Source organism: Tiliqua scincoides, chromosome 2, assembly GCF_035046505.1.
Source record: "Tiliqua scincoides isolate rTilSci1 chromosome 2, rTilSci1.hap2, whole genome shotgun sequence".
Taxonomy (NCBI): domain Eukaryota; kingdom Metazoa; phylum Chordata; class Lepidosauria; order Squamata; family Scincidae; genus Tiliqua; species Tiliqua scincoides.
Genome location: NC_089822.1, coordinates 201,831,221 through 201,847,920, shown reverse-complemented (window position 1 = coordinate 201,847,920; position 16,700 = coordinate 201,831,221).

The window sequence follows — 16,700 nt, the reverse complement described above, 5'->3', positions numbered from 1 at the left end:
TACCCACACTTACCCACGAGTGAGTCCTATTTACTATCATTGTTAAAAGAATATACATAGTAGCTTGTTAAAAGTACAGGTCAGTAACATTTCCCCAAATGCAGTCACATACCATGGCAGCATCTAATATATTTAAAATAAATTATTGAAATGAATGGGAACCGACCTGAAATTAACTCGTGACCCACCTAGTGGGTCCTGACCCACAGTTTGAGACACATTGTTCCATAGCATGCATCTGCATACAGCTCTAATCCAACCGCAGTGTCTTGTGTTGAGAATACTTTATGCATCTGATTAAGTGAACCTTAATCCAGAAATGCTATAATAAAATGGCGAAGTCTTTGAGGTACCACAAAAGAAAATGAGCCCCCCCCCCCCCAAAATAACATACCAAACATGTCTATTTGCAGGTTTATTTGAATTGCTTTCAACCCCTGTAAGGCACCCACTGGGCAACTATGTTCAGCTCAGACAGATCTCCAGATGTCCACAGCTAAACTGAGCCACTGCTAGGCTTCAGATCTGTGTTGCAATGCTCCCTACAGCCCTATAGTTTATTATTTATTTTCCTGTAGCTTATTCATAAAATCTGGAAACCCATAGATTACATAAAGGTTGTGGTCAACATGCTAAAACGTACTTTTTAAAAGTTCTGCTCTTTGCTTCCCTCTTAAAATTGACAGGGTGCTTGCCACCAATTATCCCCTGCAGATGCTTCTCAGGTTTTTGTTTTGCCCCCAGCCAGGTTCCACAACCAGAAGTTCCTTATCTGCTTGCTTCCACACTGTGTCCTATTGAACGCCTAATCTTTTTAGATTCTGGTATCAGGCATTCTGGATAGGTGGCATTGATTCCCATTTCCTTGCTCTTGGAACACTGTACAGCAAATCTGACTGACAGACCTCATCTTATAATTGTTAAGTTGCCATACACATTTTCCAGCTCAACTAATACGCCCAGCGTTTGTTCACCTTCAGCTAAGCCCTTCAACAGATTATGGTGGATCAGAGCCTATGAGATGAATTTTGTCAGGGGGTACAAAGTTTCTTCTGGGCCCCTTCCCAAAGGGGAAGGGGGGCAATGGGGGCAGGCAGAACAAGGGGGGCAAAATAGGGCAAGGGAGGGTGCTGACAGCCACAATAGTCTTTGGAACTCAGGTCTACTAGGCTTCTTGATGCAGAGCTCAGGTCTACCTGACCATGTGGTACTGGCAGCTAGATAAAGTAATATGGAAAACCAAACACACTCCTAAGTTTCTCTAAAAGTTTTGAAATATAGAAAACCGATTGCAGAAAATTAGCATCATCCTATTTAGGCTCACACTAGAATGGATCAAAATGAACTTCTGCAGCAGCTGTAGCCCCACAGCTGGGTCCCTAAGCTTCTATGCACTTCTTCATGGTTATGGGATCCACAAGCCAAAGAGCTACTGTAGCAGGCCAGTTTCCTCCCAGATTTGACACTGTGTTAAGGAGTCTTGGATGCATTCCTGGGCATGGCTTGCAGCAGCAGCAAATACTGCATGCACATGGTTGTACCCCAGCATTATGCGCTGGCAGCAAGTTCAGGTGAGATAGGAAAATGTCAAGTCCCAGGAACTTTCTGGGCCCCCTTTTTGACCTTGGGCCCAGGTACAAATTATCCCCTTTACACCCCCTCTCCTAGGCCCTGTGGCAGATAATAAATATTTTCCACACTGAAACCTTTCTGTGGCCATTGCAATTGGCAGTGCAATCCCAGCAGGTTGGAGCATCCAAAGGCAACTGTGCTGCCTCACAATTTGCATTTGGTGAGCACGGTTGAACTTCCCATACATCAGCATATTTGAGGGCTTACCCTAGGCAGGGTTATGGCATGAGGAAGGATACCTCAGCTTTACCTGGATTTTGGGGTGCCAATTTCCTATCCTAGTGGCAGGAAATCTACTGAGGTTGTGCATTAAAAGTCGTCGTCCCCCTGACAGTGAAGTTGTACTGTGTTACCAGCACAATTAAAAACATGTTTAACACAAGCACCTGGGGGGAAAACAACTTCATGTAAGTGATCCTGTGTAGTGGCTAATGGCACAGCCATGTGTTTCAGCAGAAAGAAAGAAAGAAAGAAAGAAAGAAAGAAAGAAAGAAAGAAAGAAAGAAAGAAAGAAAGAAAGAAAGAAAGAAAGAAAGAGAATGCCATCTAGATAACCTTGCTAATTATCTCTTTATGGTTAGAGAGGGGAAAGCTGTTTTGAACAATTCACACACAACTGAGCCAGAGTGTGAGCTGGTGTTAGGAAGAGGCAGGAAAAGGAGAGGGAAGAGAACAAAGTCCTTAGGCAGTGGCACTGCTAGGGAAATGCAGGGGGTGTGGACCACACTGAATGACACGCACGGTGGGGGTGTGTGACACCACTAGCGACCAAAATTGCTAAAATCACGATTTTAGCATTTGTAAAAATTGTAGGAATAATATCATGTGTAATGTGTAATTTACAGCAGAATGCAATGGAAAAAAACTGGAGTGGAATATCTCCATTCTATCAAAAGTTATGGCCAAAAAACCAGAGAACAAAAATGTAATTGTCTTATCTAACAAAAAAACAAAACAAAAACATACATTTCCTTAATTCATACAAACTAATGAGACTGTTCGAAGAGCCAATGAGATGTTATTATGACAAAGTATGGAACCGATAAAGTGTTAGTAGGGCGACACCCTCAGTGGGGGGGGGGTGACATCACTAGTGACCAAAATTGCTAAAATCACAGTTTGTATCACATTGTGTTATATAACATTTGATGCATAATTTACAGCAGAACGCAATGAAAAAACTTGTGTTGCAATATCTGCATTCTATCAAAAAGTATAGCCAAAAGACCAGCGGGGCAGAGCGATGGTACATCACCACACCACCTGGGTTGTTGCCCTTCCCACTACATGGGAACATCATGGGGGTGATGTGCTGGCCTCCCTTCCTATCCAGTTGAAGGTGCACTGGCTAGAGGTCCACAGGCTTGTAAACAAGCCTCTTTGTTTGAATTTTGGTCATGGGGTTGGTGAAGATCATTGAAGTCAGAGATTTTTCTTTAGTTTTATTAAACTTGTTTTCCCTAATGTCAGGAGCTCTTAGGAGTTGGCTGTGTTAAAATCTCCTGTTCCAACAGGATTTTGAGCCAATCAGCTCCATTGGAATTTTTGACCTGTTAAGACTCCATTTGAATTTGAAGCAGGTAGAGCTCAGCTTGATCTGTGTGTGTGTGTGTGGGGGGGGGGATTTAATAAAGAGTGTGGCCTTCCTGGCCTGTGGGGCCATTTGCCATCAATTCACATGTGACTGGTCTGGCTCATGCTCTCCAGGCAGGCACTGAGTACCAGGTACACACATAAATATGTGTATTGCATACATGCCTTGAAATAAAAGAGAATAAAAATATTGACGGAGTAACAATTGGGTCCATCAGAGAGTCCAATGCAGGACTTTGCTCCAGGTTCCCCAGCAACCACAAGCAACTACAAGAACTTTCCATGCTAACATGGCTTTAGATTCCAATGATCTCAATAGGGCAAATCCATTGGACATCATGAAACCAGCCCAAAGTTGTTCTGTTCAGAGGGTCCAATGTAGGACTTCGCCCCAGTTCCCCAGCAACTACTTCCCAAGCTAACATGGCTTTAGATTCCAACAATCTCGCTAGGGCAAATCCATTGAACATAATGAACCCAGCCCAGAGTTGTTCTGTGAGATACTTGCATTTCAGAGTAATCATATTTAGTTGATTTTTTGACCATCAAAGTTCCATTTCTCTAGACTGACTGAAAGGATTTCAGATCACAGTTAAAAATACAGCTGAAAGGCCTGATCCATTCTGACAGTCCCAATGACTGTCATAAAATGTGTACGCTGATGTTGTAGACTGCAACACTCATGACTTAATTTTCTTCAGATTGCCTAATACAGCATCTTACACAGCAACATCCAGGAAATAAGTTTTACATTTGCTGCTAATGTACTGACAGCATATAAACCTTATTGGCTGATTTACTGCTTCATGATGAGAATGTACATGGTACCATCTTATCTTTTATCTGAGTCAATGCGGCCAATAAAAATAGGAATTCCAATACGGCCAATTAGTTTAGCTGAAAGCGTCTCATCTCATCATTAGGGTGTTATCCATCCAAAGATTTCTGGGAAACTCATGATATTCAGCCATGGTTGCCAGTGCTGGACTGGTCAAATGTTTTTTTTTCCCCTTTGGGAGGGAGTGAATTTTGGTTTTGCTCAGTCTTGATACTGGATTTGATTGCCACCTGTCAGGGATGTTGTATTTTCCTGCACTAAGTCAGGAGTCAGACTAGATGATCTCAATGGACTTTTTAAAACTCTAACATTCTATGATTCTAGACAGTAGGCAGTTTTAAATGTGCATTTATTTAAATTAATGGGGGATTTACTTGTTTTTTCCCCAGCTCTAAGAGAGACGGCAACCATTAGCTTCTCATTTCCACTAGAGGCAGCACTGACTTTGAGGGAGATTGATCACTAAAGGCTTATGATGTCTTTGTAATACAGTGGTGCCTCGCAAGACGAAATTAATTCATTCCACAAGTCGTTTCGTATTGCGAAAATTTCGTCTTGCGAAGCGCGGTTTCCCATAGGAATGCATTGAAATTTAATTAATGCGTTTCTATGGGCAAAAAAAGTCAGAACAAAGTCAAATTTGGTTTACAAAGTGTTTATTAAGTGCTCTTTAAAGGCATACATACTGTACAGAGGATTTCAAAAATTTCAAGCACAAAACTTCAACTTTTTAATTTTAAAAAATCGTCTTGCGAAGCACGGCATAGAAAATTCGTCTTGCGAGTCACCAGAAAAAATCACAAAAACGCTTTCGTCTTGCGAGTTTTTCGGTGTACGAGGCATTCATCTTGTGAGGCACCACTGTATTTGCTTTGTTTACATATATATGGGCTGAGTATTGGATGGTAGTAGGTTGCACAATCCTTTTCACAAGTAACAATAGGTAACATCATTTGTCTAGAGAATCATTTCTACATCAGGAAATTGCTGCTAGCTTAGCCTCTTAGCTCATATTCCACTCTCAGGGCCCAATCCTATCCAATTTGCCAATGCCAGTGCAATGAGGCATGCACTGCATCCTGTGGTGGGGAGGCAGTCACAGAGGCCTCCTTAAGGGGTGGGAACATTTGTTCCCTTACATTGGGGCTGCTTTGTGGCTGCCCCAGCACCGGAAAATCAGATAGGATTGGGCCCTTTTCAGATAATGTCTTTTTCTGTTTCACCCAAAAGAGGCTAAAAACCAGCTTCTTGTTATGCTAATCACACAGGGGAAAGGGGAAAGGATGAGTCACCTTACACTGTAATCTTTGCCCCTTTTCTTAGGTGGAGACTCACTCACAACATCACAGTCCAAGTCTGAAGCACTGTAAATAGCATGGCTAAGTAGCTGAGATGAGGGAGTCAGTCCACCCACAGCTGCTCTGGGTGGGAACATGGAAACACATTGCCTCCAGCATGTTGGGGAGGTGGGTGGGCCAGGAGTGGGGATTGCTGGCCTTCAGGTCAGTGTTTGTGAATCCATTGCTTTTAAAAAGAAAAGGCTGTGTGGGCTGGAGAGGAGAATAGAGCAATAAAAGGAAGTGGAGAATAGGATAACTTGGCAATAAGATCAGGGCAACAAGAGCCAATAGAGAAGGAGAAGGAGCTGCCCAGGCTTCTAACTTCCAGGAAGACCAAACTATCAAAACAATTGGTTTGAGCTGCAATATTTTTATAAGTGCCAATGATACATCTTGAGAACGAACTTGAACCTCAGCATCCTCTGCAACATGCCTGTCTTGCCTGGGGGAAGCCCCATTTCTTGGTTGTTGAAACCTTTGTTCACCCACACTATGCATCCCCAGCCTCTAAAACTTCATTAAACACGCTACACTAATTTTGAAGTCATTATTATGATCAGAAGGGCTTGAAACTTAGAAAAACAAAACATATTTTCAGGATATCATATTCTTTGCCAGATATCTGAACTTTTGCGCAGAACACATGAGATGCTCATGTGTGTGTCTCAAACCAGCACTTCTAGCAGGTAGTTCCAGTGCCTCACCTCGAGTGTGACTTACTGCTGCTTTAGATTTTTTTTTTCTGCCTGACCCTAATTATACAGCTCTGGTCACTCTTTCCTGCTTTGCCTGAACTGGTCTGCCTGTTTGGACTATGTCCGTCTCTGCCCCACTTGAACTGACAGCCTGTGTCACTCTCCCAGTCCTAGAATTGGGTAGCTTAGAGGGGAGACAGTTGAGAGGCCTGCCCCACACACCCAGACTACTCACAGCTCTGGGTGTCTCAATATGGATGCTGACAGTCTAATGCCTTTCATAAGTAGAGGTACAGCCTATTTATCCGCGTTAGTTCCGTTCCGTGACTCGGCGCTATTAACAAAAAACGTGTTGTGCTAAATCCCATAGAGTAATGCAAATACAGCCTGCAGCCTGACACTTCTGGATGGTAGGAAACTAAGGCAGGTGTTCTCAATCCCCTCCCCTCCTTCCCCTTTCAGAGGTGGGATCCTGAGCTTGCTTGGGAAGCCATGTCCTCTGTGTCCCAGGCAGCCTCCCGACAGCACAGCAGGTTCTTCTCCTCTTCACTGCTGCTGCTCCTGTGGCCCTCCCTGGCCACAGCCATCATGGAAACTCCTCTGCCCCAGAGCATTTTGGGACTTGTAGTCCAGCTCTCTGCTCACCCTCACCTGTCTCTCCAAGGCTGGCAAACACTCCCAGGGTTTTTTAAAGCAATCCCCTCTTTTGCTACTGCACCTGCCTCTGTGTGTGTATGTGTGTGTGTGTATGTGAGAGAGAGAGAGAGAGAGAGAGAGAGCTCCACCTTGCTGTACATGTTCTGGCTACAGAGGTTTTTGGTCCCCCCCCCCTTCCCCTCTTCAGCCTTGGCTGGTTCAGGGGCTCCAGGAATGTTACTGTTCCTTCAAAAGGGGAGCCTCTTCCAGGGCTATTCCCTGCCTGGGTGAGGCGGAGCCTTTTTGCAGTGTTTTGGGCTGCCTGGAAACAGAGTGAGACACCAGCGCAGGGCAAAGGAGGCAAAGGTGTGTGTGACTTTCAGTACCCCACCCCCATTCTTGTTGAGACAAATCAGATAAAAAATCAGTGGATAAATAGGCTGCACCTGTACAAACTGAAAAGAGAGTGGCCTCTTTTTTTTGCCACTGTTCCTTTTATTTAGTTGTGCTGCACTTACAGTACAGTATTTACTTTTTGGTTCATGCCTTTCTTGGGGCACAATCCAAACACCTGCTGGAGCAGGTAAGCCAGGAGGCTTGTGCTGCATCCAACGTGGGTTTCTGGCCAGCAGCGGCTCAGCCAGAGGCAAGGGGAAGCTCTTCCCCCTACCCCTGGGTAAGGGCTGCTGGCCCCAATGGGTCTCCTTGGACCTGCGCCACCTCTGGAGGTGGCGCAAGTCTGAGGAGAATGGAGTGGCTTGAAGCCACTCTGTTCTCCCCAGGGACGGGGGTTGGGATCCGGCATAACTGCTGGGTCCCACCCCCTGGCTCCCTGCGTGCCTGCCCCTGGGGCCACCCATCACCCGCCGCCCCCCTGCCCAGAAACACCCCCCTCCCACCTCCTCTCTGCCCTGCACACCTACCTTCGCCGCTTGTGTCGGTGCAGATGCGCTGGCACAAGTGGCGGGGAGGAAGCTGCCACGGAGGCTTCCACCGGCCTCCATGCATCAGTGCATCTAGATGCGCCGCCGCAGCTTCCTCCCATGAAGGCACAAATGTGCTTTACGGCACGTTTGCGACCCTCCAGGGGCTCCTATGCTGCCATAACTACCGGTTAGGACTGCGCCTTTAGTTGCCCAACTCTGATCAAATACAATAGCCTCAGCAGGGAGCTCAATGACTGGGCAGAACTGTGCAAACTTGCCAGTTTCCTAATAGTTCCTTGGGAATGAAAAGGAAGAACAATAGATTTCACTGATGCTGGCTTTTCACTTTGTGAAAACAATATCCAGTGCTCGCCCAAGCCCTTCTAACCACTCAGGCGGTGCACCAAATGCTGTTCCCCCCCCCCCCTTACCTGGTATTAAAACACCTCCCTCTGTTCCGCCTGTTCCTTGGACTGGGAAAAGAAGAGGGGAATGGAGTGGAAGCGTGGAGGAAAGTGGTAAGCTAGAGCAGAGATGGTCTAGTCTAGTCTAGCCCATCTCTCTTCTACACTTCCTCTTCTGCTCCACCTCTTCCTTTTCCAATTGAAAGAGTAAGAGAAGGAGAAGCAGTGGAAGTGAACAGGCAGCTGGAGGTGGGTACCCCCCACCAAGCTGCTGACTGAGCAACTGTCTCAGCCAGCCTCAGGGATGGGCCAGTCCTGCCTACAGCTTTTTAGAAGCACACTGTTAACATAATGTTTGTGTTAACAAGCAGGCTTTTTACAAAGCCTTTGTACAAAGGCAGGCTTTTTACAAAAGATAATTCTCCATGACTTATTCTATGTGGCTGTTCAAATTGTCTTTATTGAAATTGTAAGCTGCCTTGGTGACTATTGGAGTTAAAAAGAGGCCTGTGCCTATTTATTTATTTATTTATTTATTATTTTAAATAAATAAATAAATAAATAAAATGCCAGGTTCCTAATGCTATTCTAGAAGGCCAACGCTGCATGCCTGGAGCAACTATAGTTCTTCAGGCAGTGTGCTATCATGTGGGTGGTCCTTGGTGTGGTGTGACTGATATATGCACAACAGCCTCTAGGTGGTGGTGTGCCAGAACCCAGAAGGCTGCTGTTTTTGAGTGGAGCAAGGCAGACCACCACTCTGAGCTCTCTATTAGTTCCACATTTTGGATTTATGGTGGCTAAAGCACTGAGCAGATGGAACTCTGACTGCCAGTTTCTGGCCTTGAAGAGCATCCTTGTGCCTTTATTAGCTGCACAACACAAGGGCAGAGCTTGGCACATGTAACATCTCCAATCAATGACCCTCAGTTCTGTTCCAAAGTAACATTTACCAAACTGTTTTCTTCCTTGCAGGGATTTAAATACTCCCTTGGGGAGGAGGCTGGATTTGAGTCCAAGAATTCTAATTTGGTTTTAGAGGGAGTTCACTGCATGCAATTGTGATGGTAACAAAGATGGTTTTCTGGCTAGCTTTAGGTGTTAATATAAGAACAGCCCCACTGGATCAGGCCATAGGCCCATCTAGTTCAGCTTCCTGTATCTCACAGCAGCCCACCAAATATCCCAGGAAGCGCATCAGGTAACAAGAGACCTGCATCCTGGTGCCCTCCCTTGCATCTGACATAGCCCATTTCTAAAATCAGGAGGTTGCACATACACATCATGGCTTGTAACCCATAATGGATTTTTCCTCCAGAAACTTGTCCAATCCCCTTTTAAAGGCATCCAGGCCAGATGCCGTCACCACATCCTGCAGCAAGGAGTTCCACAGACCAACCACACGCTGAGTAAAGAAATAATTTCTTTTGTCTGTCCTAACTCTCCCAACACTCAATTTTAGTGGATGTCCCCTGGTTCTGGTGTTATGTGAGAGTGTAAAGAGCATCTCTCTATCCACTTTATCCTTCCCCTGCATAATTTTGTGTCTCAATCATGTCCCCCCTCAGGCGTTGTGCATTTGCTAATGGATTCTTGGGTAAGAAAAGGTGGCTGTTCTGATGCTACATGAATCAGGATGCCCCAGAGATAGCTCCCATAGCTAAGCTATCCAGCCTCAATTTATTAGCAGTGATATTCATCTCACCTGAGAGTCATATGAACCCAAGCAAGGAAAGATTTACAGCATTCTTAACACACTGAACCCTCACTATGAAGTCATCATGTTGTAATACTGAAGTCAGAGTCAGATCATAAGCTGCCTGGAATTAAGTGCTGAGAGGAAATGCCGAAAGTGGAGATTAAAAAAAGAAAGGCAGAGTGGGAGGCAGAATAATTAGACCTTGATGCAACTGTGTCTGAATTGCACAAGTGTTTCAACCTAGCATTGCAACCTGAGAGTATTTAGCCAGGTTAATGAATCTGTTGAGCCACTTAGAGCACAATCCTAACCCCTTATGTCAGTGTTTTCCAGCACTGACATAAGGGCAATGCAGCTCTGAGGTATGGGAACAAACATTCCCTTACTTCGAGGAGGCCTCCATGAGTGACACCCAACTGCAGGATGCAGCACATATCCCATTGGCACCACTATGCCAGTGCTGGAAAGCAATGACATAAGGGGTTAGGATTGCACCCTTACAGTCCAATCCTAGGCATGTCTACTCAGAAGTAAATTACATTAATGTCAATGGGCTTACTCCCAGGTAAATATGCACAGGATGGCAGTTGTGTCTACGCCCATTGCAATCAATTATATGACGCACAAGTAAGTGGTTTACAACGGTGTCTTCTATGACCAAATAATTGTTGAAGCACTCCTGTGGGTTAACGGACTGACAGTTAAAAAATCATCTTCAGCAAATGTGATAAGGTGGTTTCCAGGGATGGGCACGTCCAGCGCAGTTTGACTCAAGTTGAATTGCCAAGTCACCGCGACTCAACTCGAAAATGAGTCATAACGGGCACTTTCTGAGTCGCCAAGTCACCCTTTAGTGACACTAAAGGACTCAAGTTGAGTCACCCCCACTAAAAAGCCAGCTGTGGAAAAAATGGGGCTGCCGCCTAGGGGTGTGTGTGTGTGTCAGAATTATCTTTACACACTCCCCTGATGTCCCCACCCATCTGTAAACAGGGTGGGAGGGACTGTGCGAGAGCAGGGACAGAAGCGACAAGAGGGAGGAGGATCATACACAGCAGCTGCAAGGATTACCAGGATGATCCAACCCTTTGCAGCCCTACTCAGAAGTAATCCCCACTGCAGTCATTCCATGAGGCTTCCCCTTACACACCAGCAATGGTGAAAAGCGTGATCACTATGAACTGCCTCCCTCCCCCCCCCCCCCCGCTTCCCCACCTCCTTTGTCCCCATCCAGTCAAATGTAAGACCAGAACCCCCTTGGGTTCCTCCTCCTGCTCTCCCTCAGCCAATAAAAATACCAGACTGCCCATCCTGTATCCAGTCAGTGATCAGCCGTTCCTTCCTTCCTATCACAGATGAGCAAAAGAGCTTTCTCCTGCCTCCCCCCACCTGCTTGGATGCATTAATTCTTTTCTGCCTCCTGGTTGGCACTCCCTGCTGCTCGCCCGGTTGGAAAGCTGGCCCCACAAGCTTTTTCATGCCAGGAAAACAGTAAGCAAGCTGCCCCAGACATGGGTAGACTCGAGTTCGCTTGCATGGGGATGAGTGCCGAGTCGGGGGGGGGGGGTCCTGATTTGGGTCTTTTTCAGTCTTTCATGTGTGCAACTCATGAGTCGCTGAGTCACCCCAAATCACACATTTTTGCGATTGATTCCAAGTCATCTGAGTCAGTTTCCCAGCCCTGGTAGTTTCTGTCAAAAGAGAGAGGGTAATAAGGTATGTCTGTGTCACCAGCTCATTTTTGCAAACTGTTGCTGAAAACAGCATGAAGGGTCTGCAGTCACAGCCTTTCTTGTCATTTATTATACCTGATTTAATGTTTCATCATGGGAAAAAACTTAGTTTCCCATGAAATAGGTACTACCTTTCACGTGATCCTTCTGGTCAAATATCTTTCCTTGTGTTGGTCCTCCTCCTGTATTGTCAGAAAGCCCTTAAATTAAAGCAATAATTGTACACACTGTTGTGCATATTGTTGCATTCTCCCCAGTTCCCTGGGTGGTAAGAAGTTCCAGGGGGTAGTGGATCTGGGGGTTGCCCCCAAGGGATGCAGTCACAGCAACCTGGATGCCAGTAGCACCCTCATTTGCACGAGCAGAGTCTATTGGAGGAAGGAGGCCCTGCCCCCATGACCTCACAGCCTCCGGACAAGAAAAGGGGAGTTCTGAAGAGGCTGGGGGTAAGTGGTTCACCTTGAGGGGCTGCAGAGCTGATGAGGTCCAGGCTCCTGTGATCTGGAGTTCGCCTCCTGCTGGCAGCTGACACTCCCTCACTCCCACTGGGCCGCCTGGGCAGAGCAGAGGTAACAAGGAGCGCAACCCCTGGTGGCAGCCAAGACAACGCAAGAGCCGTCGGAGGAGGAAACTCCCTCCCAACAGGTGCTTTGGAATGTGTCTCTGGAGGGAGCCACTGGCCTACCAGGCAATAAGCGCCACTGGAGTGAGGACCCCAGGAGTCCGCCACTCCGTCTTTTACCTGCCTGCCCTGACTTCAGCACACAGACCACCCCCTCCTCAGCCCACCTGCCAGCCCAGCCCTTGGCCAGGCATTGCACAGGTATTCATGTGGGCCTGGCCTGAGCTGAGCTTCCAACACGTGACACACACATGGACACCATGAACTGGCTTCCAAGCAGCCCCTATATCAAGGGGAGACTTTTCACACACAAAAATTCTTGCACAGCATAGAATTCACCTGAGGAACGGGCTGCCACTTGATGGCTTAGATGATGTGAGACTGGAATTGGACCGGATAAAGTACTAGATCAGTGGTGTCACTAAGGGGGGGCTGCAGGGGAGCAACTCCCCGGACTTCACTCTTGTGGAGCAGCCTGGCACTGCGCCCCTCCCCCCCGTGCTCACTGCCCCCTTCCATCTGCTGGAAGGCTCTATTACCCCATCTTTCTTCCCACTCCCATGTGACCTGAGCTGCCCTGAGCCTGAATTCAGTGATCACAGAGCCGCTCCTCTTCTGTGCTTCCCCTGCCTGCTGAGCACATCTTCCTTTCCTGGACATCTGGCAGTATCACTTAGGCTACAATCCTATCCACACTTACTTGGGAGTAAGTGCCATTGATTATAATGGGATTTACTTCTGAGTAGACATGCATGGGATTGGGCTGCATAGGAATGCTAGTTTCCTTTGGAGGACAGGGCACTGGAGACATATGGTATTTTAGTAATATTTGCTTTCCTTACAAATCTACAAGTAGGACACCAAGAGGCAAGCAGCGCATGCTCTAACAAAACAGCAGCCGCAGTAGCTACCTTGCATCAGCTCTCCAGAGAAAGAGACCTTGTGTTCCAAGATGCCTTCTGCCAACTACCAGCTCGCTCTCTGTTTCTCTACTTCTCTGTTCCCAACAACTTACTACAGTTTTCGTCACATACACCTACTCCTTATATTCACCTCTCCAGTCAGCTTGTGTGTGATCTTCCCCAAACTCTGATGTTTGTTCCCATTCCAACATTCCAGAGAGAACCATCTCCTAACAAGTAACTCCCGTAAACATCTGCTGACCATTAAGCAACATGAATGTTCTGTCAAACCTCAGATTCTGTAGCTTTAAGGCAAGTCTGTAACACTGTTTCCACTTTTTCCACTGATGTCTTGCAAATATCAGCTGCGAATTTGTTTTAAGAACATAAGAACAGCCCCACTGGATCAGGCCATAAGCCCATCTAGTCCAGCTTCCTGTATCTCACAGAGGCCCCACCAAATGCCCCAGGGAGCACACCAGATAACAAGAGACCTCATCCTGGTGCCCTCCCTTGCATCTGGCATTCTGACATAGCCCATTTCTAAAATCAGGAGGTTGCACATACACATCATGGCTTGTAACCCATAATGGATTTTTCCTCCAGAAACTTGTCCTTTTAAAGGCGTCCAGGCCAGACGCCATCACCACATCCTGTGGCAAGGAGTTCCACAGACCAACCACACGCTGAGTAAAGAAATATTTTCTTTTGTCTGTTCTAATTCTCCCAACACTCAATTTTAGTGAATGTCTCCTGGTTCTGGTGTTATGTGAGAGTGTAAAGAGCATCTCTCTATCCACTCTGTCCATCCCCTGCATAATTTTGTATGTCTCAATCCTGTCCCCCCTCAGGCGTCTCTTTTCTAGGCTGAAGAAGCCCAAAAGCCATAGCCTTTCCTCATAAGGAAGGTGCCCCAGCCCAGTAATCATCTTAGTTGCTCTCTTTTGCACCCTCTCCATTTCCACTATGTCTTTTTTGAGATGCGGCGACCAGAACTGGACACAATACCCTAGATGTGGCCTTACCATCGATTTGTACAATGGCATTATAATATTAGCCGTTTTGTTCTCAATACCTTTTCTAATGATCCCAAGCATAGAATTGGCCTTCTTCACTGCCGCCGCACATTGGGTCGACACTTTCATGGAGCTGTCTACCACCAGCCCAAGATCTCTCTCTTGATCTGTCACAGACAGCTCAGAACCCATCAGCCTATATGTGAAGTTTTGATTTTTTGCCCCAATGTGCATGACCTTACACTTACTGACATTGAAGCACATCTGCCATTTTGCTGCCCATTCTGCCAGTCTAGAGAGATCCTTCTGGAGCTCCTCACAATCACTTCTGAGAGGAGTTTCACAATCGTTTTCTGAGAGGACGGTCTATGTCTGACCTTGCATGTAGTGGGGACATCTCATATTTCCCCACTCTTTTTTGCACACCACCTTGGAAATATTGATGTGTGTAGGTGGGGACACAGATATAATGGCACAACTTTGGCATTCCTAAGTCCTAAGGAGAAACATGTGTTAATACAGGAAAATCATTGTCGCAAACTTGAGGGGGGGGTTGGGGTGCTCAGAGTTCTTGGTTCTCGAACCCTAAAGCCCTCAAGGCCCCCCCCCCGTCCAGTAGTACTGCCACCACTCTGTATGTGCCAGTGCCCTCAGTCCAGGGACACTGAGACCCTCTAGGCTTAACTCTATTCCTTGCAGGTACTGAGCTCTTTCTCCGATTAAAGCTTCAGTCCTCAAGTTACTAGACCTTAATGAGCACTTGGTAGCTTGCTGAATGGCTAGGCAGGATTCTGAACCTTTGTCCCCAACAGGCAATGAAACAACTTAGTAAAAGAGATTTTAGTTTATTAAGTACATAAGGTTACATAAGGCAGAAAATGCTAGAGGCATAAACATCTAGGAAACATATCAGCAATAAAATAATAAAGCTAGCTGGCTATCTCTATTAATCCCTATCTCTCACCTGGGTCAGTTACTCTTGTAGATCTCTTAGCTCCAGGCTACCTGTGAGGCCAGATGCCCATAGTGGACAATGGAGCTCACAGCGTGCAGGATGTTGCACCCAAAAACTCTGTCCAAGAAGAAGCGGCCACACCCCTTGGGGCACTCATTAGTATACTTCTTATGCTAATAGTACTGAGGTGACTTCATACTTATTTAGACTGTCCAATCAGAAACTTTTGAGGACAGAACCTTCTCGGAGTGGGTCCGGTTGCTAGCCCTCCTAGTTCTTACCCCTCCCAACTGGAGATCTATGGCTGCATTACTTTCCGGCGCCCCTCAGTCTACTGAGGTGTTAAACATTCCAATGGGTTGTAATTCTTGTGGCCTGTTCTTTCTGGCCAGCAAAGGAGAGACAACAATCTTTTTGTTTGTTTACTCACATTCTGGCAGCTAGGAACTGCCAGCCAGTTCTCCGTTACTGACTTGGTTTGGTTCAGGCTTCACATGCTAACCTCAGCCTAAACTGTACATATTCATGTCAATCATGAAGTAGTAGAATAATGGAAAAACTGTAATAAAAATACATTTGACAAAGAGAGCTGGTGCAGACAGACTTTTATACATAGAGCTCGAGGAACTGAATTAAAATCTCAGGTTTATTTGAATTTGCTTTTGATCTCAAATATAGTCTCTTAAGGATACTTCCAGATTCTAAATGCTAGGCACTTTGATGCCATGGTGACTGTGTCAATCCCTGTGCTGACTGCTTCTTTTCCTCCTTGTGTGACATGCAGGGAAGTATTCAAGCATGGAAGCTACAGCTGCTTGAGGCTAATGGGGCCTCTTCACTGCCCTTGCTTCCCAGATGACACCATGGAGGTAGCAAGAAGAGTCCAATCCATGGTATCCAGTCTGGAGCCCACACAATAGCCTTTAGGCACTGGCAAAAAAGCAGTCTGCACAGGGTAGATACTGCAGTATATTCCTGTAAGTCAACCCATAAATCTGCTGCATGCTCTGTCTGACCAGCCTCTGAAATTTACCACCACTTATACATTTGGCAGCATTTATGCTTGTAACTAATAAAACAATTGGTCGGCTATAATTCCTATGCCCCTGTGAGAGGGAAAGCACATGCATTTGTGCCTGTAACTGCAGTTGTGCCTAATAAAACCTTTAGTTTGACCTGTTGTAGCAGTTACAGTGGAAAAGTGAGCTAATGGAAATTTGTCAGCATGGCTCTAGATGTCTTTAAAAGAGGATTGGACAGATTTCTAGAAGAAAAGTTCATCACAGATTATAAACCATGATGGGTATACGCAACTTCCTAGTTTTAGAAGTAGGCTACCTCAGAATGCCAGATGCCAGGGACTGGCAACAGGACGTAGGTATCTTGTGGTCTTTTGTGCTCCCTGGGGCATCTGGTGGGTCACTGTGAGATACAGGAAGCTGGACGAGATGGGCCTTTGCCCTGATCCAGCAGGGCTCTTCATATGTTCTTATGCTCCCAGAGGTCACTGTTTTGGACTTCAGATTATTTCTTCAGGGTGCACCTGCCAATACTCTTGGAGTGCTCAAGAGAAATATGTAAATAATTACTGTCAAAAACTGTACAGCAAAACGTACTAGTAAAAAAAATGTTTCACAATGATTAGAACTGAACATAGTAATTGGGATGGTTGAAGGCATTTACTTAATGCTTGTCAAGTGAGGAAGAAA